At 34.6% G+C, this 24,984-nt stretch overlaps 1 protein-coding gene across 2 annotated transcripts in view; it reads right to left on the reverse strand.

The window, feature by feature from the left end:
* Nlg2 (Neuroligin 2) overlaps positions 1-24,984 on the reverse strand; it is a 172,584-nt gene that overhangs the window by 108,817 nt on the left and 38,783 nt on the right. The window contains exon 1 of one of the 2 annotated variants that reach the window (XM_066282878.1): positions 2,276-2,294. The exons of the other annotated variant lie outside the window; for it this stretch is intronic. The gene's annotated coding sequence lies outside the window, so the exon portion shown is untranslated. Of the gene's footprint in view, positions 1-2,275; positions 2,295-24,984 lie in introns of those variants that run through there. 2 annotated transcript variants of the gene reach the window in all.

Raw genomic sequence — 24,984 nt, forward strand, 5'->3', positions numbered from 1 at the left:
TAGAATTCACACAGAATCAGAATTAATAACAGAACCAACACTGGATAATTGCATAAGAGATTTCGAGGAACAGCTGAGTCACTGCCAAATTGTTACTGGAGTCCAATTTGAGCGTTTATTGTAGGAATTTCAATTCTCTTTGATGTAATACTGAGCTACTCCATTTCGTATCTAATAATTTTATTTTTTTAAGGAAATCATCGATCCAATTTTAGTGCTGAGTGTGATCAGTTGTGTCTGTTATTGAATCGCCTTTCGTTTGATATACTACAACGAGTGCCGTTCCACTTAAAAAGAAAAAATTTAGTAAGGGTAACTGGTTAGGGGTGAAAAATTTGAACATCGACAATAATGCATTAAGTGTTATTTTGAAATAGAATTGTGAGCGTTTAAGCTCTTTTTAAAAAATTGGGTTTATTAAAGTTACAAACGTGTTGCAATACTTTTTACAAGGGCTGCATAACTTTGGCCAGGCACGTTCACTCTAGCGCCTCTTATTGGATGCAAGATATATTGAGATTAACCAGACGATAATTTTTAGCTTGCTAAAATTTATACCTACTTTATAAAACTTTCGGCCGATTTTAGAGGCAAATTGCACGTCAGCAAAACCTGAGAGGATATATTAGTCCTCAGAGAAAATTAAATTTTATTCCTCAATCAAGTTGCCTCCTACGCCCACTGTGCATCATTAATTTTTAATGTGATAAAATTATCACATAAAGAATTTCATTACGTTGCAGGCGCTTTATTAACATAATATACGAAGCTTATAATTCATTAATCACCATCGCAATAAACAGTGCTTTCTAGTGGAGAAATGAGGGTCTGACATAATTATTATTGCCCCTGATGTGAGTTTCCGGTTTTGTTTCGAATGTCAAACTATCAGATGGATCTTCTCGTACTAATACGAGAAATTGTTGTACGAAAGATTATAAATGGCACACAACGCATCAAAAGCGTGTGTTTCAGATTGTCACAGTACGGATTCTGAATGAAATAATTACTTGCTGTCTCGTGTTGCGTTGGTTCAATGGGAAATGGGAATATTTAGTTGATTTCACAGCGAAATGTGGAACAGCTATGCTGAAAGTTGGGTTCAACTGGGAACCTCATCGCCACCCCAAAAACAGGGGATATTTATAGTAATCCGAAACACAAGGACGCTCAACTTAGGTGACGCACGAACTACTAACAGATCAAAATAAATAAATAAATAGGCAATAAAGATTTGTGACAATGCTGAGTAAAGTAGAACACGCCATGGGTTCAGTCATGTGGAAGATGTTTTCGTCACAGGAGACCTCAACTATTACTAAAATTTGAGAAAAGTTTAGAATTTAGAAAACTAGATTGTGCTTGTGCACGACAAATCTTTCGCTCCTCTTTACAATTTTCTAAATTTATTTTAAATTTTGTAAAAGCTTAAAATTTATTACTCCAATTTGGTTGCAAGAAAGTCATCTATGAGGCAGCCAAACTCAAAAATGGGCGAATTAATTTTTATTCATTTATTCCATGTGTCGACTCCGACCAACATTTCAGACCCAAAACTAATTTTTGCTTAATTCCTTCAATCGTCGGCTTTATTTCGCGACAATTTATGCTCAGCCGCATTCTCTATTACCCGTGACGATCAATTGCAACCAACGGAATGACCGCATAACAGATTTGCTTGAAAATCACCATTTGGTAATTGAATTACTTCATATTCAGTGTACCTACGTCTACGTAAACGGCAAAAACTGCTAACTTAAATTAAGCTTTCCAAGTTAAATTATTAGATGAAAGAAAAGGCGCTCTCCTGCGCTGAAAGTTGTATTTAGTTATACAACTTTAACTTTCGACGCAGAAGAGATTATTTCACTTTTATCTCAGAATCTTAACTTGGAATGCTCAATCTAAGTTTCGAATTTTTTAACGTTCGCGTAAACGCAAGCGCGCTGAATGTGAAGCAGTAAGAAAAAAAAATGGAAACTTGGAGAAAAATCTGAAAATGCGGGTGGGCGTAAATAGCTAAAAAAGAACGCAGATATTTGAAACAATGAGGGAAAAACTAGTTTTGCGAAGTAGATTCTAGTTAATATACTTCGCCACCTAAGCTTCCTGACACATTATGACAACTTCCTGCGCCATTATTTTTAATGTTGGAAGAGTTGCCAGCAAAATCGCAAAAAATGGAGAGTTAATGGAGTCATGTACACAATTTTTAGTACGGGCGTTACATAAAAAAAACAACACTATTACACAAAAAACACTATTAAAAATTTACCTGATCACATAGGAACTGGACGACGTTTACCGCAGCGAAAATCCACCACTTTTCATCGTGGTACATGATCACTTTCATTTTTCAGTGGTTGACTAGGCGATGGTTTAAACATCTCGTGATTTGTTGATTATTATTATCGAAATTACTATTTTCTTTTAGAGACACGTAGGATATAACTAATTTGTCGAAAGGAACATATTTCGCCTCATTGTAACTCATTTCGCTCTGTCCATCATGCGTTTGTTCCTAACACGTATGTGTGCTAGCATTTACCTTCGCGATTACCATTTCCGTTGATTAAGTTTACTTTCGCAGCGGCCCGTGACCATTGCATGAAATGTGTGTAAATAAATGTAAATATAACAAGCGAAAAAAATAACCCCTAACACATGTTGCACAGGCGAGATCCTCCAAAAATATACCAAGAAAATTTCCTACGAGTTACGTACATTATTTTTTCCATGACCATGAACCGTATACGAAAAAAATTAAATAATTTCCTTCACTGTGATTTGAAGCCGAAACGCTATCCAGGAACGAAATCCAACGCTACCCTATTCCAGATCTACACATGATTACTCTCATAACATTCGACTAGACGATGCCCATGATATTTCGTGACATTTGTTGAATATTCAACATCTTCTTGCTGGTTTTAAGATATGTAAGAGGTAGCTGAATTATTGGCACATTTTGCCGAATTCATTAATTCAATAGTACCTGTGTTGTCACATTAATCATTCGCCCTGCCACTGCGGTTAATGCATTTTTGTCTTTATTTATGAAGCTTCTCTATTTACATTAAACATACACAAGGTGTTAGGGGAGATAATGTGTGTGTGTTGATGTAATACTGACGGTAATATTGTACCGCTTTAAAAATTATTATTGGGACTCTTGTAATTAAACTTTCTATTTACTCAAACTTTGAACTCGAAGTATAGGTTAACAAGGTCGTCGGTGGTAACCTTCTGCAAATTTACAATACCAAGATAATATTGTTAGTAGGCTGCAAACTTGCTGAACTTCTACCTCTAAGCTAATCATTATTCCTTGTAACAATTTACCCTTTGCTTACATTCAGCCTAGGTCAAACAATGCCAGGGATGGCAATTAACTTTGGTTCTGCGGGCTTCCGGATTATCAATATTGCGAGTTTATATTTTGCTGTCCTTTGTTGATATTCAATCGACCCTTAAAAAAAAAAAGGATAATCCTATCTGAGCTTAGCATAATAAAAGAACATGTAATTCCTCTTTGAAATACGAGATTTTGAAACGTTTACAATTTTTATATCTGCCATTTGATTATCATTTTCACCTATAGAATCAACCGAAGAGTCAAAATATCACAAAAGATATTTTGGATACTTTTGGTCTGTCCCATGTACATGACTCATGTTGCTCCACGTGAACACCGCATTCAATTACGAGATATTTGCTCGAGAAGTTACATAGGTACTTAGCACTTAGTCAAGCGAAACTCTAAACTTCTCTTAAATTACTGTTTCTTACTTACATTAACAAAGTTCTGTGGAAGAAAATATCTGGTTTCTTAGCCGAGAAATATTAAACATCCTACAACAAAACGCAATTGAAAATCGGAGTTAATGGCTCAAACTTAGTGGAGTTTATAACTTGCAAAGAAACTGAACGAACCAAGTTTCAGCGGCTCATTTTAATTTAAATTTTTAACGTAGGAGGATAAGTTTTGATCCATCAGGTGCCTTGAATTTATAATATTCTATAAAATTTATACCGAAAACTTCATCGTGGATAATCCACGAGATGAGTAACCCAGACATTAATAAAGTTAATATACAATCTATTTAAAAGAAGGCTGATTCATTAAGTATCGCAGGTTTCTTGGGCAAAACTAGCACAACTTTTATAATAGTTTTTTTAATTGTTAAATCCCCCATTTGGTACTAGTCAAACCAACATTTTTCAATTTGTAAAGGTAGCTGGTACTTTCCGCACGATGGTCTATAAATACCAAAGTGCATTGCTGCTGGGGGACGTAACAGTTTCAGTAATATGCCGCCTAAAAAACCTAAATTAAGGGGTTTATAATGGTTACGCTAACCAAAATGCAAATGTCCTTACAGAACACTTGCCATTAGTGGTGGAGCCTCAATTGTTAATAGAAAGACTTCTTAACCCATTATAAAATTTTACTTCTAAAGTTAAATAATTCATAAAAATAGAGGTTTTACTTCTGTTTTCTTTCCAAATGTCGGTTAGATTTTACAAAATTTTAAATTAATGGCATCGACAGCGCCACCAATGCGCAAAGTAATTTACCACTGTATCGTTTTATTTTTGTCTTTCTGAAGTCTTCAAATAGCTGTAATGTTTTTATTTTTCCCGCCGTTTATTTAATTGTGAAAATTATTTTCACGCCGACGCGACGGCGACGTCGGGAAAGTTACGGCGTCTACTTTGTACAAAGTTTTGAAGTAACTTTGTTCGTAACGGTAAACGCAGGTTTACGTGGATATAGAAACGACTGCCGAATTGAAATTACCGCAAATGACTATAGAGGGCATAAGACGTCGTCATGGAGATATCCAGGGAGCGATAGTACTCTGCAAAATTGTAAAAAAATACTAGTAGATCCATGGTCGAAAACGCATCCCAGTTAATAGTCGCTGATTACGAATGTCTAATCTACCAGACGATTGAAAACATACAAACAATTTACACTCTGCATTTTGCAAAGGAACGAGTCATAGGCAGAACGATAGGGATGATTCAGTGGCCCACAAACCTTAAAAAACTTTCTACAGCCTTTTTTGTTACTTCACAGCTCACCAGTCGAATCAGAGTAAACTTGCACGATACGTATCATTCGTGAAGATATATCAGTGAGCGAGTGTACCTTGCAAAATAATTAATACGTGCTAATAGATCCCTTGTTAAAAACTCGCCATTTCCGATAAACAAAGTTGAAAATGTTCAAATTTTTTCTCATATTTTGTGTTTCTTTTTTTTGAATGGTAAGAACTAAATTTTTGAAATGTCGCATACTTATTTCGTTGACTCTCTGTATAGCAGCCTCCTTAAAATCCCACGCCTCTGAAAATTGGTTTGAAAAGGATTATTTTAAGTTTCTTTAAACTCTACTAACGTGTGATCATGCTGAGAGTGAAGATTTCACAAAGTTTAATTGGTGATTGTGATTATAGTTTGTCTGTCGGTCGATTAGTCAAAATAGCAGAATTCCAAAGGTTTTGGGAGTCGCAAAGTTCTAATCGCCCTATATCCATTCGAACGACAGTCATTTTTAGTGTTCCTTATCCCGTAATCTATTAGGTAAGTCATCAATCAATCGGTCAATAAGTTGAGGATGCGCAGTTTTTGCCGAAACATTTACTGTTTGCAAATATTGCAAAAGAACTTATTTGTATATTATTTATGCATCATAAAGGAGTTTCTAGGAAAATTACACGTTATACGTAATGTAGATGAACCAGAAATTTTTGTATGCATGAGAATATAATCAGGCAGGCATTAAGTCCGTTTTTATGGTGCTAAAATTTACGTAAACCACCGTTTCTCGCTCTCGGTGCTTATATTTGATACCTCCACAGAAGACACCGCTTTTGTCAGATCATTTAGGTCATTAAATTATCGAGCAGTCAATTTTTGTTCAGGCAAAAAGACTTTAAAGAAAAACTAAATTTAGAAGATCCACGGTGCGATTAAATCACAATTTCAGACCGACAAATCGCCATTTTTTTTAACCCTCTCTATGGGCATTTCTTTGACATTGATCACGAGAAATCGAAATCCCCTTTTAGTAAACAAAAATCCCTGTGACGTCACTTAATTACGAAGAAATACCTACCCACTATCTACCACCTAATTGCAAAAAATAAATCAACTAAGGAACGACCTCCTTGCGGTTTGGGGTAAACTTTTTGGGAAGTCAGCAAATTAAAACGCCCCAAGCGAAGTGTGGATTTAATCATAAAACATCATTCTGCCAGTTTCACAGAACAATTTGTTATTTGGTTTGAGAAGTCTGAAATGAATTTTCTTAAATTAAATCGAGCCAAAGATGCTGTGCAATGCACAGGCTTCAAATACGAAATTGGTTCAAAGTTCTACAGGTTCAGTAGTACAGCATTAGTTAGAATGAAAGTTCCATTAGACGATATAAAGCCAGTTGGGTATCCAGAGGCCGTGAGAGTGAACTGCTGCGACTGAAAGTCGATGCCTTTTTCTTCGGCAGCAATTTCCTCTCTTTTTTAAATCTCACTTTGGGATTTGCCGTATGTCTCAAGGCGATAAGTTAGCGGTTGCGGAGGTCAATTTCCAATAAGAAGGAGCTTTAGATGATTCATGGATTCAATCTTTACCGAATAAAATGTTTTCCTTGCGTGAAAAATTATATTAAAAGCCTACGATTTTTATTTAAGCGAAAGATTGCGTCTAGACTCCAGGCCATGTCGGGTCGGGGCTGATCCCGTAACATTAACAAAACGTCGAAAACACGAAATTCGCAACAGCCTAAAACCCAAATCTAATTCAATATGCAATGATTCTTACAATGGCATCACATTACCTAACTACATATACGTAAACAAACAATATTTTCATCGAACCAATTTGCTAATTGATTATTAGGTTTTAATTAAATCGAGAAGCTTGTGGTGTTCGCAGTCCGGAAATTAAAAACAAACATTTTAAAAATTGTACCAAATTGCCAAGTTAGAAATGTCGGGAAACAATTCATTTGCAAATCCACTATTTCCCGGAAGCGTTTTAATTTGCAGACAATGCAAAAATTTCCCCAAGTCACCAGACTCGCTTCCGATTATGATTTATGCTTGCAATTAACGGGAAAGTCCTGGAAGAGCTGAAATGTCTTGATTAAAAAGGTTTAAAGGAATTTTTATATTAAAATTTATCTGGGTTAGGAGATTTTGTGTATTACCAGCTGCAAAGATTAACCCTCCTTTCAACAAAATTTTTTTCTATCACGTCACATGCCGTGCAACTCTATAATCACCGTGCGTATTTACAAAAGATGGAGAAATGGGGATGTTCCCTGGATTATGAGATATGCCGTTATGATAATCGTAATGTGGCAGGTAATTTGAGATGTTACTCACATGCTCAATGAGCAGCGAGGGTCCGTCGATAAAAGACAAGCGTTGACTTGCGCTGCAAGAGACCTAGTCCTTTATAACAGAAGACAAAGAACACAGTGTTCAGGCAACTTACAGTTTACTGACACCAGCAGGAAACTACTTAGTTAATTAATTGATCGATTTGGTCTGTCACTTAATTCACTCAGTCTTCGATTATTGTTTTTAAACTTGTCTTTCCGTGTTCTCCCTTCTAGTTCACCATATGAACAACTTATTTTACTTACTGCTGACCCTTAGCCACGTTCACCGCATATTTCATAGAAAATTACCTGTCCAATGCAAATATACTTGGTACGTCTACATGTCTGCATTTAATTAAGAAATTTGCTGATTTTTTTGCCAATCCGCAATTCGGTCCAAAAACTTATACTAAACTCTACAAGTCCGTATATAAGGTGACGGTCACGATATACTTGAAAAGAAGCTTATTCTAAAATCTCCAATCTTGTTGGAAGAGTTATCAATTCTCAGCCCATTTCAGTATAGAGGTGAGAGAGTTTTTGAAACAACGTTTTAACAATCGTTGGATAAATTGTGGAGAACCGCAGTTACGGCCTCCTAGATCTCCCGTCTTGAGTAGTATGGACTTTATTGAGACACATGAAATCATTGGTGTATCAGACCTCAATTGAAATAGAAGAGGAATTGCGATATAGAATAGTGGATCCGTGCAACGTCATCCGCGATACTCCTGGAGTATTTAAGAGAGTCCTTCTGGCTGTGAGATAAAAAATGAAGTTCTGCATCTTAGTAGAAGGGGAACATTTTCAACATTTTTTATAATTTTATATATACAAAATTTTTATTTCGCACCAAATAGGCTATCGACCTTTTGGCTTTTCTGCCCTTGAGTGTATGCATTTCATTTTAGAGTCTCACTATTTGCAATTTTCCTTAAACTAGGTGTTGTATAAGCGGGACTAATGCAGGGGATAAGGGAATAAGATGTTAGGATAGGGTTTATGTTTGGAAGTGTTCTAAGAGGGTGTTTGTGGGAGAATGGTAGCGTGATTGTCTAGTTTGTCTTGTTAGGCACAGTGGGGTCAGTAGTGCTAGATTGTTATAATTTTATTTTCGTTTAAAATTACTTTTATTTCGGACAATTTATTGAATTTTACGAATTGCTTCAGATGGTTGATAACTGAGCCCGATAATTATTTATTTCCCGCATTTCTTTCATATTCTTAATTGACATCGATAAATATTTGTGGAAATTCTTCGAAAACGGTGAGAGGTACGACAATAATGGAAGAGACCGAAATGTTAAAGAATTGAAAAAGAAATTTAAACTTCGACATTTTGTTATAAAAAGTATTAAAAAAATTGACGTACGAAATTTAAAAAGTTTTACTCAAGGCACGCTTAAGAAATCCGCAATATTTGAGAAAAAAATATGAAACTTTGCCACCTTGTATATCGAAAATGGTGGGTTTTTGACCATGGGTTTCTTAGCAATTTTTTATTATTTTACAAAGTACTATCGCTCGTTGAAACGTCTCCATGGCAACACCTTACACCCTGTATAAAAAAACAACCATGCAGAGAAATATTCGCGGTGTCTTACCGTCTACTTCTGGGTGTCTGCGTGAGAATATCATAGATTTACCTGTAAAAGAAAATAGGAATTAATCGCTTAGAATATCTCTTAAACATCATCATATTTCCAGCAACAAACATATTTCGGTATAGAGTTTGGACAATCTGGCAATACATCAAGCGAACATAATATACATTTGTATGCTTCTTCATCTATGACTGGCAATCATCTTTGTGATTTGAAATCTGCTTTAAAACTGCGACGAATTCCCCCCTAATTTCCCTCGAAATATAAAGAAAGCATGTCATAAAGAAATGCTTGGTAAGCACTCAAGGAAACTCCGCTTTATTCGTAGCTCTCCAACTTAGCTTCACTAAACTCAGTCTTCAGGTAACCTCAGCGTTCAAGACTGCATTCTTATGCCCTACTTAACTCGATTTCCTTAAATATTCTTAACTAGAGACGGGAATGCCAAAAGGGAGTAATGTCCTCCTTTCTACGCCCTTTCTGGGGAATTCAGTCGCCGCTAAAAACTGATTTCCGGAAAGTTTGCTACGAAAAGTTTATAGTTAATTTGGACTTACGACTCGAGGACAGAACGAAATTTTTAAGGCGTTAAACACTTCCTTTCACCAGTCTACTTTATATTACATGAAGTCCTCGCTGTAATTTCTCATCTTGCCGGCATAATTTAAAATTTCAGCTGCAGATTTGCAGCAGATTAAGTTTTCATGCCCCGTGGCAGTTCTGGCGACCCAAAGACATCACTCCTTTTTATTAAAATTTACTTTTATTTCTAAAATATGTGTCGGTTAGATCAGGTTGTCCTCCCAAAATACGCTTATTTTCTCGGTCATCAGGCTTTTCAGGGTTTTTCTCTTTTATCTACAAATATGTTTTAAAATTATAGGAACTGGAGATGTTCCATTTTTAAATCCAGAAAGCTGGATACATATTCTGATTCGCGTTTTTAAACACGTTGCGCAAGAAGTTATCCAGGGAATAAAAGCATGAAAATGGAAGACGTTTGAGTTTGAGGTACGGAAGGCCATTTTCCTTAATTTTAAAATTACCAGGGGACTTGTTAGTCTAATGGAGCAGTTCCTTTTAAATTGTTTTTTTTATTTTCAGCCTAATACTTTTTTAATACGGAAAAAACGTACACTTTCGCCTTGGAAATCAAGGCTCATAAAATAGGACCCAAAGTAGTTCGAGATACCCCAACTACAACTTAAAACGACCCTCCGGCACATAAAATATATCGCCTCTAAAGTTAACTAAAGAAGAGAATAAAATTGATCCCTAGACACAACTTTGTATAACAAGCGCCTTTGGGCTTTTGAAATAAGCTCGACTTCGTACCTTTCTTATACACTCAGTGCTAGTACGTGAACAGTTTAATAATTCATTTCGGAAACTAGAGCTTGTATAGGAAAGTGGAAGAGGAAAAGTTTTGAAAAATTGATGGTTTAAAGTTTTATTATCATATAAATTGGCAAGTTAACCTTTCCCCACGTGCCTTTAAATTCTAAAATCGAAGAAAACGTTCCAAACGTAACATATTTCCAGCATTCCTTCTAACTATTGTTAAACGTACCATTTTCCGCGATATTATAGGGATTTGCTCCACAATAAGAATGTCAGAATTTAGTAAGTAGCATTTCCAAACGCGATTTTTCCTTCCGCAAGCCTATTTCCTTGGAGATACAGATCAAATTATAAAGTGTATCTGGAATTTCACTTTACGGAAAATATCCAACAATTCCGACATATGCTCCAGGAGCAAATCTCGTAAAGGAAATAGGCAATTTAAAACTGGGAAATTTCAGTCGGAATCTAGGTGATTGCATTTTATGACTAGAGAATACCATTTTCATAAATGACGAAAAGCCATGTGACCTGAATTATTTTAAATACGAAGCCGTAATTTTCACAATTATCTAATTTTTTACTTACTTGAGTATACCAAAACACGTCCAATGCGGACAAGTTGCCATAACAATTTAAACGAAGAATCAAATTGAAATTTCTATCCTAAAAGTACAGAGGGTGATTGACATTCGCAACTCTCCATCGGGATCTCAAAAACTCAAAAGATTTTGATGAAACTGGAGCAAAACAAAACTTCCTTAAAAATAAAATAAATACCAGTGGTTCCAAAAATGGTCACCAATCTTTTGCATCCGCTTTGGCGAAAAAGGGGCTTATGACCACCCCTCAATTTTCAGGTCATAGTCTGTAGCCTGATTAGTCTACAACCAGCCTTAGTGCAGTAAAATTACATTTTAATAGAAAAAAGAAACTGACATGTTTATTACATTTGTATGAACAGATTAAATATTGGCTAATGGACATATACTTCTTTTAATAAGAAATTGAGGTCAGTGGTAGTCATTTTAACTTAAAAATTACACTATTAGCTAAGCAACATAGGACGTTGTATATATGTAACGCGTACGTAAAGAGGTTTTATTCGACAGAGCCATTTATGGATTCACTAGCAAGCTAGCTCGGCCATAAACTGATTCGCCTCATAAAATCTTACATTACGTATTTATTACATAGATAACTATTTTATGATTTCCTGGCATATTTGAAAAGATATTTCTAAAATAATGTCACTTCACCATGAGTACTTATCATCACATATTATGGCACAATTAAATTTCATATCCAGAGTTTAGACTGTATTCCACCATCAACTTTATTTTATTTTACCAAGATATACGTTTTCTACTTTTTGTGATCTATTGAGCATTATTAATACAACAAACTATTATTACCACGAACAACCTAGAAAAAAATCAATTAAAGTAAATTCTTCTATAAGTATTCTTCTTGCTTAATTATAAAAATAACATTTAACAAAGGTAAAGATTTTATTATTAAAATTACAATATCAAAATTGCAACAAAATCCGCTTTGCATTTTAACGAAATTAAAAAATGTTTATTCCTATTAGATTGCTTCCTTCACTGAATATTTTGTATTGAAATTTCAAATAAAAATTTGACTTTTTACATTACGAAAGTTTTATTAAATACTTTCGCAATGTAAAAAATCAGACAGACTCTTTAGTAAAAATACTAAAGAGTCAGTTTGATATTGTGTTCAAGCCGCAAAGTTACTCATTTCTATCCTAGTTCAATAAAGTAGATGAAATTATTATCCTAGTGAAATAAAGCAGGTAATATGCATGTCTATTTAGCATGGAGTTGAATACTGAATGAGATACATAAATTTGTTTTTCCCATTACTATGAATTTACAATCGTTGAATGATATTGAAGTAAGTCTCTTCGCCTTTTCCGCAAAAAAGTTGAATAACAGGTCAATAATAATACAGACGTGGCTCATTATTTACCTAGAGAGGTTATGAAGTAGTCACTCACAATATTGTAATCCTCTCCACTGTTAGTATATTTACGGTTGCCAGCAAATCAAATGTCACATTTATAACATGTTGTATCAGGTACAATTCAAAGCACATTTCAATTCTTGTTTAAAACTTCAACGTTTTTAGCCACTTAAATTACAAAGTGAAACTGAATTTATATTTGACTTTCTTTTAATTTTTAATATTTCTTAACGATTTCGGATATTATTGCATCCTAAACCGGAATCTCTGAATTCGTTTTTCTGTCGAAATTTTTAAATTAAATAAAAAATAAATTTACAAAATTTTAAATTATCCCGACTTTAGTATTTTTGCTGAAACTTTGGTAAACCCAATTGAGACCCTCCAATTTAATTTTCTGAGCCCCAAAGTGTATTACAATATTTACAAATTTACTTCAAACTTTGTATTTTGTACTTTTAGTAACCCTCAAACAAGATTTTATGACTGGAATTTTGAAATTATTTGTCTTTAATTATTTTTTATTACATTTACTTGCTGACGTTCCCTTCCCGAAATGCAATTCCTGAATTTCAAATTCTCATTGGATTGTTTAATAATTGCCCTTGTACGACATATAACGAAGTTAAACCACCGAATTTGCAATTTTATGTGACTGGACTGCAACCTAACGATTTTTGCTTAAATTTAGGAATTTATTTCCATTTGTACACGGAATTTAAACTGTAGCATTAGCTACCAGTCATTTAGATCGATCTAGGAAAAGAATTTTGCAACAAACGTTTATTCCCATTGTCCAGCTCCTTTTGCTATTCAATATCTTTTTGTGCAACAACACTGACCGCTAAGTTTCGAAAATTCGAATTTCATGTTCAATGTTTATGCATATTGTTGTTTTTTTTTCGCATTCGTAACCGATTTCCAGCTGTTTACGAAAATGGAAAGCAATGCACGAGTTTGTCCATTGAATTGGCTCGGAGTTTACACGTTTTTCAAACAAGTTCACAAATACGGCAGAAGTACGGTGAAATTGGAGCATTTTCTGTGTTATTTTCACAAAGAGCACGCAGAAGTAAAATATACGGAGGATTGCAAAAACACGAAAAAGTTTTTAAATTGAATAAGGTACTCATCTGTGGAATTTAGCGGCCAATGGCATACCACAAAATAGGTTTGTAGTGGTTAAAGAGGGCTTAGCAAAAATATCACTGCAAATTTATGCAAATATATGAGAAATTTATCTACGTAGACTCGAATAAGTTCCAAACTCTCTAAATTTATATTTAATATTTAAAAAGCTCTAAGAGCTATGAGTAAGAAAAGGAAGCTGAAATAGGAATCCAATTTATTACGTTTAGATCTCTTTATTCTTAAATCACTTGCGGTTAGCGGATTGACCTTCTTTTCCGAGATATCCCGATCAAACCTAGGATTCTGCATTTTTTGAGAAAAATATTGTCCCTTTTTTCGGGAAAATGAGCAATAGGAATCATCATTTTTAGTGAACTCTAACAATTAACTTTTCTTCTATTACAGTTAATTTATATACAATTTTGTGATTTCCCTAATTTCAGATTAAACATAGCATGCTATACATTTAGCAATGGCATTTTTCTATTTCTTTCCTGCAAAAGAAGTGACAGCAAAAAAGGTGATTTTTCGGCAATTTTTCTCTGCTTCTTAACATTTCTCTCTCGAAGTGAAATGTGCAGTTTAACATCCTCACCTATCTATAGGTATCCGGTGCAATTTCTCTTTTCCCGTGATCCAACAGACCGAACCCGAATTCAATTTGACGTAAACTAGGACCAATAAAAGCCTTAATCCAAGTATGCGTCCTCTCTAGCAGCAAATTGTTTTCACGGATCAATGTGGATAAAGTTAGAGGCATCAGAGCCATTCGAAGATTGAATAGAAGTGTCCAGAAATACCCGTTAATGGAAAATAAGAAAACAAGACACAATAGATAAACACACAGGATCCGACAAAGCTAATCGTTGAAGCCTGGATTGATTGAGAAAGTTTCTTGGAAAAATTGTGTATTACTTCTAATGATTAACAGATGGATTTTTGTGAGAGTCCACAAAACTCGTTTGAAGTTAAATCGTATATTTCTGAAGTATTTCGAGCATCAAACATCTGGGTTTATATTGTCGAGTGATAAGCTCCTGCTGTAACAACACATTTCCCGCACTAAGTCGTTCTAAAGTCCTTTAATCGAAGGTAAATTATCGCTTCTCTTATCGGGCACGTAACCGAATTTTCCGATAATTTACTACTTTCCCAGAGCACTGGCCAGGATACACTTTTATCGATCTAACGTTACGTTTGGGTCAGCTAATATTAAAGGAAACTTATTTTGTCCTTTGACGCACAACTTTTCAGCTTTATTGCCAGAATATTTGTGATGTTTGATTTCAGCAGAACAGAGGAAGCGGACGTTGCCTGAGGATTCGATTCGAAACGTCGCCAACTTTCGGTACGTTTAAGATTCATATCAGTGAACTTACGCGCGGCTATCGCAGAAGAAAAAGCACTGAGTAATTTCTGTGACTGCGATAAAGGTCCTTTGCGATCTCATTCAGCCCACAAGTCGAGGAAATATACTCGAGCAAGATCCTTCAAATAACTGAAGAAGTCGGAAAAGAAGTCTGCAAGCTCGATAATATCTCAGAAACGGTTTGAGGTGTCATATGTATGGTGAAAAATCGAATTTTGAAATGTGGAATAGCATAACACTGTTAATTTAATTTAGCGACTATGTTTATGCAAACACTAGTCGTTGATTCGTCATGGCAAAATCTATTATATTACACAAAATTTATGTCTGTTCTTGTAATAATTTATTTTCCGCAAATACAGCATGTTCAGTTAAGAAAATCGACCAAAATATCATAAAATTTCATTAAATATTTTTTGAGATTTACAGTATATTCTGTAGTTATTGGCCGACCAACTTCAATTTATCATAAATTTATTATTCAAATCCAAAAAAATCAACATAAGTACTCTAACGCAGAACTATAGAAATGTATCCGAAGATTATTAATTGAATATTATTAATAGAATTATCATTATTTTCTCTTGCTTAATTGGTTAACGACGCTATTAAATTATCCATTTAAAGTGATCCGTTGCAAAGGAGACACTAATGGATTTTTGTCCTTAACATTATAATTTAGTGTTGAATGGAATTGATAAATGGTGAATATGTTCGTAAAATTCGATCAGGGACTCATCACTATCTATGACGCCTTTAAATATTTTTACTGTTAAATTCGGGGATGTAATAAACGTGTATGATGGTGTCTGAAGAAATGCAGGTCTGACGTGGGAAAAAAGTGATAATGATGGTCCGGAATAAGCATAATTCGGCCTACTTTTGCAGATATGCAGGGAATTACCTACTTTTCGTTTTTTTTCTGATTATTAATTCAAAAACTATTCATCGCAGAAATGAATAATATTAATTCCTCAAATCTATGTGGACAAACCATATCTAATTTCGGTGATACACCACAACGAGCAATCCGATATATCCTTCCGAAACAACTTCAATTTTATATCAATTACAAAATTCACCAATCACATTTATAAATTTCCCGCAGGCCCAAAAACGTATTGAACATTAAAATTTAACAAACACAAATGGATTTATGGTATTTTAAGGTTTAGTTAGCAATGAAAATTTGGTGTGGGTACGATTAGAAGTATTAAAATTTATCGGTTTACGGACAATGAAACAATCGTATATATCCGATTAATTTAATACAGGCAATTTGAGGCTGAATATTAATTTCATAATAAATGATGAAAATTACAACAATATAAACAATGTAATTCAAGACGCTATTTTATGCATTAACTAAAAATAGTCTCTGCTTATGTTTATTATCACCGTTCAAAAACCTCATTTTAAAGACAAAATGATGAGAGGCAAAACTTTACAAAGGTAACAGGGGAACAAATTAACACCCAGCTTTCCTTGAAATCCAATTAAGCACTTTGCCTTGGCTCATATTTCAAATATAACATGAATTTCCTAGACTTCAGTAATCTGATCAGATCTCCTAACAATAAAATTAAAAACCTTGCCTTTATTTTATTATCGAAATGAATAGGCCGTGGAAATTTATCCCATGAGAAAATTCCCTTTCAGGAAAAGACATCGGCATTGTTATGCGCCCAAAGGGGACGTGACCAAAATGCTAATCACTTTAGACCGATTACCCTTAGTCACTTTATGTATTATTTAATAAATCACCCAACTTACAAGAACCGTGATTTCGATATAGCATGAGAGTGAGAATTAGCATGAAGTTCTGCCTAGAGGTCGAGGCAATGCGAGTTACTATATGGAAGTTATAACAGCACCGAAGCTTTCATTAAAATGATTTAAGCTAGTTCGAGGAAGCTCGGAAGCAATGAATGAGGAAGAAGATAAAGAAAAAAGGTAAAGTTTAATAATATGAAAATGCTGTAGTGGCCTCTAATGATAACTTATGTGAAGAACAGCGAAGTTAATGGCTTAAATTACAGATTTCGTAAAGCATATTACAACATCGCATTTTCCATTGAATACATTGTTTACCGGTATAATTGAAATTCTATTTAGTCAGCAAGAAACTCTGCCTTGGCGACCATACTGCCGATAAAGCCTGCACTAAAAAATGTAAATTTGGGCCATATCGTAGATCTGCACATGTTTATTGGAGTATATTTTATAGTGGCTTGCAAATGTGTATGATCGCAGATTAAAAATAATTGTGAACCGATCATAGAAGATTTGACTGAATTTTGTGAAATGGTTCGTTCACGTCGCGGTTTCAAAAAGTGTTTCACGGTTTCTTTAACTCGACAATCGTAGTGAACATCCTGTTGCTACATCCTCGAGCATGTGCATCCGATCATGTCCACGAAATGAGAATAAAGTGATATCTGTTTTATGTTTATGATATTCATCAAATTTGCAATTTATGCAGCCTTTACATATTTTCCCTTGCTTTGCCAACTTCCAAATTATAGCCAGTTTTGCATTCCAATATCGTTGTACGTATCGAATGGTGACATTCAAACGCAATTTGCGCTAAAATAGCTATCTTCCAAAAAATATTCAGTAAATTGGATGGTGGAATTTTTCAATTATAACATTATATTGTGTAAGCGTTCGGATATCTCTTCAGGTCCTATATTTTACATGCATTTCACACAAAAATTCATTCACTCGTAACATATTTCATTGTTTCGTAATTTTAAAATATCATTTTTATTCAATTGGAAACGGCCAAACGCATTTTCAGCGAATACATTCAGATTTAAATCACGCAGCTCTCTAAAATTTAACGCTTTCATTTAAAGCCGAAACATTTGTTGTTCTTTGTCAGAGGCAATGTAAAAGCTATTTCAATTTCACTCGATGGAAAATCGTAACTTCTTCGTGGCTCGAATCGCCTTTTCTCCAAGAATGTACAGGGCGTCACATATCATCATGGACATATTTCAGCGGTCGGTAGTGTTCAGGAAAATAATCAAAAAATGATAACAGACCCATAGTTGCAAACGCACCGTTTTCGACAGACAGGATGGGAAATTTTCGCATTTTTTTCCGTGTCATGGGAGGAAATTTTCAACAGTTTTTATAATCTTGTTTTCGTTCAGATTTATTTTAATTTTAAGACATTCGATTAAATATTACGAATCGCCTCAAATATTTGATAGCTGAGCCGGATGATTCTTTTCCCTCGCTTCCCTTACAGTCTTAATTTGCATCAACAAATATTTTTGCAATTTCTACGAAAACGGCGAGAGACACGACTATACTGCAAGAGATCAAAGAGAAAAGAATTAAAGAAAAAATTTTAATGTGAAAATATAAAACCGTCTATGTAGCTGCCGACGATTTTGACATTTTAATGTGGAGGAGCTTAAAGAAAATAAATGTGCGAAATTTCAAAAATTTCAAACTTAGCCATCATGTGTATTAAAAATGTCACGTGTTGGACCATGAGTCTATTAGCATTTTTTAATTATTTTTCAGAATACCATGGCCGCTTCAAATATCTTGATATGTCCCATTCTGTATATTCCCCATAGGTCTACATTGAGTAGAAAATCATAGGCGCCAGATAAAAATTACAGGCTTAGGTGGAATAAATACTTCTGTGAAGGGTGTTATTTCACACCCATTGTGTTGAGTAGTCATTATCAAACCACCCCACAGGGAAAGTTACGTTAAAGGATATTTGTTGATACACATTTTTTAGAGAGACCTAGTTCCATAGAAACTGGCGTTGCAATAATAATGGCCTCCACAATCAACCACTAGGACTACCTTAATGAGTATTGCTGGATGAATGTTATGCTTACGTTTTAAAGTTATGTGGTTATTAAAGTGATTTTTAAAACTATGAATTGATATAAAGCTTCTTGTACAAAGCATGGCAATACCTAATTGCATAAAGTTTGCTTATTACATTCCAACATTCATTTCTAGTCGAGCCTGCACATACATATTTCCTTGTTTGAACAGGCACATATTCCACTTGTTTGTTTATTTTACTTCCAAACGAGTGAGATTTAAGCACTTGCTCGTACATATTAAAAACTCTTTTATTCCATAGAGAGTTAAAAACTATATGGTAAACTATGTAAATTAAAGCAGTTCGTATGGAGGTAGCTACATTACAACTTCCCTCGTCAATCTAAAATTCTTAAAAAGTTTTTACTGGGGAGTGCAAATCTAGATCTAAAAGATACGAGCAAGATCTAATGTTTTGATACTAGACGTCGTGAATACTGAAATGCTTATCGTGGAAAATATCTTGGGTCCCAATTTCATTACGTCATCTATATTTTGATACGAAAATATGACGCAAAAACAAGGATACTTTCATTTTAATAAATGGTCCTCGAGAACAATAAATATATCCAACCGAAATCGATATTTCGCGGCCCTGAACTACTTATAAGTCGTCTATTTTGCTGCATTTGGCCTTATCTAACCGAAGAAAATGTGATACTTGCTCGTGATAGGTAAAAAATTATTGCAAACGATGCCCGACGTGTAACGAACAATTATTTATGATCTATAAATTTAAAAAATATATATTTTGTGCGAATCCAGTGTTAAAAATATCTGAAAATGCGATTTTTCTACAGTAATATACCAAAAGCGGAGCTGCCTTTCATAAAAGATTCGCGGATGACACATGAAAAACAAATTGATGAAAAAAATTTATGTGACGAATTTTTCTTTTTAACCCGAAAAAATCTTTATACTTGCCAAATTCTAATAGGAAATTTATATAATACAATTTATTTTATTGGAAATTTAGATCGGGAAATCGGGATCATTCGCCAAGCCGGTAACGTTGGAAAAATATTTGTTGGCCAATAGAAATAATTATCCGCTGGTGATAAGGGAACGTTAAAATTTGATTTCCTAGAAATATAAAAAGTTAGGGAGCAATAAAATTGTAAAAACAGACGTAGAGTGCAAACTCATTAAATATCAAAGCAATGAAGAATCACGGCCCTTATGATAAGTTTAAAATCAATTTCTTTTGGACATTAATACCTATGTTATAAGGTTTTAATTAGTGGGACATGCTGATGTTAAAGCGTCAATTTTGGTGCCCACTAAAAACCAGCATTAACTGATATCCTGTCGACATATGTTTCAATTTAACTGTAGCCGTTAGTAAAATTAACTTCAAAACAACAATTCAAAAAACCAGCTCTTTTCAATGAATTTCGCACTTTAAAATTCCCGAATAAATTGATATACCGACCTGATTGAAAAAACCGTCGACACATATTGCGATCTTGTTAAATTGCAGAGAACATCAATAAATACATTACCAAAATCTAATCGTGATTGCTTTGTTATTGGCACTGCTGAAAATGGTCATTGATTTTTTGCCAGCGAGCGAGTTCCAACATTCGAGGGTATTTGTTCGATTTCCACTGAAAATTGATGAAAATAATGAACCGATTGGAAGGGTTTTGAAAGTAGAGAAGTGCAAATTAATTTCTTCTGGATCTGTTCACTTTGAAATTGCTTTACTTAAAAACAGTTTTGCAATCCTATAGTTGCTACTCTGTTTTTGTTCTGATAACACGCGTATATGCAGGTTTATTTTGAGATTAACCAACAGAGTTAGTGTAATTGCGGGAAACGTTTCTCTGTCTATAAATGTTTCATCAACATTGTTTGGAAGTTGAAATTAATTAAAATCAAGAAACATGGTTTTAACGTTCTACTTCAGAAATATATTCTGTTTAGACCTGAAAGCTGTGTCACAATTATTTAACTTGTGAAATTGTAAAACTAATGAACCGAAAAGGTTGAAAAGACGAACACAATTTGTTTTGCTTTGTAAGCGTACCGGGGCCACAATATATATACCCAAATAATTTTCTCAGAATACTCAGTTGCTTTTCACATAATCGTCGCATCTAAGTATTTGAAACTGTTGACAACTTGTTTCTCATTAGTTAGAATTAAGGTACTCAAGTTATCGTAAATTACCAGACTATCTAATTATACCAAAACGTCTAACAAAAATAAATTTATGATCCCGTTCTGACGTAAAGGAATTAAGTATCTAACAACAATAAAATTTATTTAATCAATCGAAGCATACGAATATTCGCTTTTAACCTTTCCAACCAATAGTTCTCGAAGAAATTCCCTTGAACTTAAAACAGTTTATGTATCTTATTACGACCGAGTCAGATTTTAGTGAGCGAGCACTAAAATCTCGGACACGGAATTTATGGTGGGACTATTTTACGATGGTCATTTGAATATTATAGCAGAACATAATTTGGTTCGGTTTAGCGCAAAGTTATGGCACTCCAGTAAATTAGGAAACAAGCAGTTTCAAACCCTCAATCTCATTTCGAAATGTTTCAAAATTGGGCATGACAATTGCTGGTGGAAATATCAGCTTTAAAGCAATTCGGTTTAGAGTCGACTTATCAGTTTTGGACAGTATTTGCTCTCACGAAATATCAGATTATGCCCTGAAATTCGGAATGTTATAATCAACTCTTGTAGATTTTGTTAAGCCTAATCGACATTCTAGGCATCATAAAAATAGCAAGTATGACCGATCATCATTATATCAGGATTTAATAAAAACATTTATGGTTGCATTTGTAGTTGACCGCTGACGAGTGAAGTTCGTAAACCTATATCATTCATCTCTTATGAATTATGCATTTCCTGTTAGATCCAAAGTGATTTGTGAGGCAAATCTGAGAGTGGTGGCTAGTTGGGTTTAGGAGCAATTTATTCACCTCTTATAAAATTCAACCGAATAAAACTTAGAGGAGTTAATCAAAACAAATTTATATAAACAGATTTATACAGGACGTCCCGATTTTTTGTGGTTGGACTTTAACAACGTATTGTGCGCGCAGAAATAATATTAGATTGCTAGGTAAACCACACTCACTTTCACATGAAATGCACCACCCAGTAATACTAATAATTAAGTCTTGTAATTTTGGCGAAGTAATGCTTCATAATGGAGTATCAAATAGTCAGAATTTCAGTAAAAAAGAAAGAATGCTAGTGGTTTTTTTGTCATTGACCTTTTAGATTTTTTATTCAATTGTAAATAAATAAAATAATATTTACATGGAAATATCAATTTATTTTGTTGTTGAACCGTGAACAAGACATCTCAAAATGCTCCCAGTGAGACAGCGTCGGAATTTTTCCCACGTTTCGGATTTTGATAGAGGGAGAATTATCGGCATGAAGGAGGGTGGACTTTCTTTTCGTGAGATTGCCCGAAGAATTAATCGGAACCACACCACGATTGCGAGAATATGGTCTTCATGGTCTGAAGAAAGGGTTCAGAAACATCGTTCAGCTGGACGTCCTCCCCGTAGCAGCAATGCACGTGAAGTTCGACTTCTTAGACGGACGGCCATTGGTGATCCATTTTAGACAACAATGTCTGTTACAGTAGATTGGATGGGAACTCTAAATCGTCGGGTGTCGATGGCAACGGTTTACAGAAGAATTTCGTCTTTAGGCCTGCATTCATACCGCCCAAATCTACGACTGTCACTAACCGCCCAACACCAAGCTTCCAGATTTGGCCTGGTGTCAAGAACGAGTTGATTGGAGTCATGAGTGGAAAAAAATCGTCTTCAGTGACGAGTCACGATTTTGTTTATGGATCAATGATGGTCGTAGAGAAGTCAAACGATACCGATGTGAAAGAAGAAATTTGCAATTTTGTGAAAGGCGCCACACAGCTTTAACACCTGGTGTTATTGGTCTGGGGTACGATATGTGTTGGTCGAAGATCTTCTCTTGTGTTCATTCCAAGCACCCTAAACGCACGACGTTACATTAACAATGTTCTGAGGCCAGTATTAGTACCCTTCATGCAAACTTTACCAAAAGGCATTTTCCAACAGGATAATGCAAGACCACATAATGCGAACATTACTCGACAATACCTGCAGGAAGCACAATTGGAAATACTGCCTTGGCCTGCACGGTCACCGGACCTAGCGTCCATCGAACATCTTTGGGACATGATGAGTCGCCGTCTTCGAAATTTACCGAGGCCTCCAAACAATGTAGATGACCTACGACATCATCTTGAGGTAGCATGGAATGAAATACCCCAGTAGGATATTGATCATTTGTTGCAAAGCATGCCGCGAACAGTACGTATTTGCATTGCCGTACGAGGAGATGTCACTTATTATTAATTTTTTAATTAACAAATGTTGTATCTTTTTACTGAAAGTCTGATCATTTGATACTCCATTATGAAGCATTATTTTGCCAAAATTACAAGACTTAATTATTAGTATTACTGGGTGATGCATTTCATGTGAAAGTGAGTATATATTCGAGAAATGCCGCATTATTGTAAATAAATACAGGGTATTGAGTTTTTATATTTTGTCAATTTATCTTTCATAACTTCCGAAGTTTTTGAAAGATTTACTTCACATTTTGAGCATAAATTACCTTTTAAGGTCTACACGATTAGATAATATTTGATAGTCGTGAAAATCTACACCGTGACATCTTCTGGGGTTACGACCCATGTTATGGTCCAAAAACCTTTTGTGGTGCATCGCATAGTATTTAATTTTATAAATTTAAAATGCCTGTTTAATTTTGAAAATTTTGTATGTTTTGACCATTTCAGTATGTCGCTATTTTTCAGTTAATTACAAAATAGTGATGTCATGCATACTACTTTTTTTCATTGCGTAGGTTTGCATGGTTTACGACATTTCTAACAGATTACTAACGTTGCATCTTCTAACACACTACTAGGGTGTAAACCGAAGTAAAAATTGAATTATTGACGATTTAAGAATGGAGCGGATTTTTAACAGAAGAGAAACAAAAAATAATAATAAACAAGAGAACAACAGTAATTTCATCTACAGCACAAATTGAAATGGGATAATTTATTCCATAACAAAATAATTTTAATCAACATCCAATAATTATTATTACGGAAATTGTATATAAATTAAAACGTCGCCATAAAGACCGTCGATCATCTCTCAAATTTTCAGCAGAATTTCTTATTCGCCTTGTAACTTCTTCTTGAGAGTTTGCAGGGGTTCAGGATACACATTTTCCTTGATAAACTCCCAAACATAAAAATCTAAAAGTGTTCACGGATTATCGAGAAATCTAAGCAATTGGTGATCCACGACTTACCAATTTCTGTGCATAATTTGCAGTTAGCCAGTGTCTCACCACCAAGAAATAATATGGCGAGTATCCATCTAATTATATTATTAACTTATGCTCAACGTTCGAGCAAAATATCTCATTAACTTTGAAAAAATATAAAATTTGAACACCCCGTATTTCTTTAACAAAGCATTTCTCGAATATAGTTTATACAGCAAACTGATATTAGTTTATGCGCAGAATATATGGTTGGAATGCTGCCTCAAAAAAAAAATCGGACACTCTGCATACAGGGTGCTCCAGAAACATTGATTTGCCAATTGTGAGTGTACCTAAATACAAAATTTTTGAAAAATTACTTTTTCAACAGCCAGTTTGTTCAATAAAATGCAAGGTCAGTTATCGATCCACTGCCGATGTTTCGTAACTTTATCGCTGGAGCATTAGGGCACTAAAACCGCAATTCCGGTTGAGACGCATGCAAAAATTAATCTCCTACGACCAATGTGGACGCTGACGGTAAATGACCGTCATTAGATCTCAAGATCAAATTCAACAAAATAAAAACGATAATAATACCAAGGCCTAAATATGAAAAACGGATTGTTTGCAGTTTCCCCACGTACATTGTTACTCCAACCTCGGGTTTCCTAGTTGTCCTGGTATTAAACTATCTAGCCCTAGATTCTTGAGATGTGATTCCAGCGACTCCGCATTCTAATTACGTGAATATGGCCTGTTCTTCAAACCATTTTTATTAAGGATTATTCAAAATGCACTATTTTAACACCATACGAAGGCGGAACGGCTCAAATGACAATTCAAGGGTAGACCTTCTTGTGGTAAACAAATCCGTGTTCGTCAATAGACGGCTAGCCAGTGTGTCCGGTACTAAGTATATATAAAAAAATTGTAGTCTAATCTTGAGGAGAAGCAGTGTAAGCATCATCTTACTTTAACCGTTA

This window comes from Euwallacea fornicatus, chromosome 5 (assembly GCF_040115645.1).
Source record: "Euwallacea fornicatus isolate EFF26 chromosome 5, ASM4011564v1, whole genome shotgun sequence".
Lineage (NCBI taxonomy): Eukaryota > Metazoa > Arthropoda > Insecta > Coleoptera > Curculionidae > Euwallacea > Euwallacea fornicatus.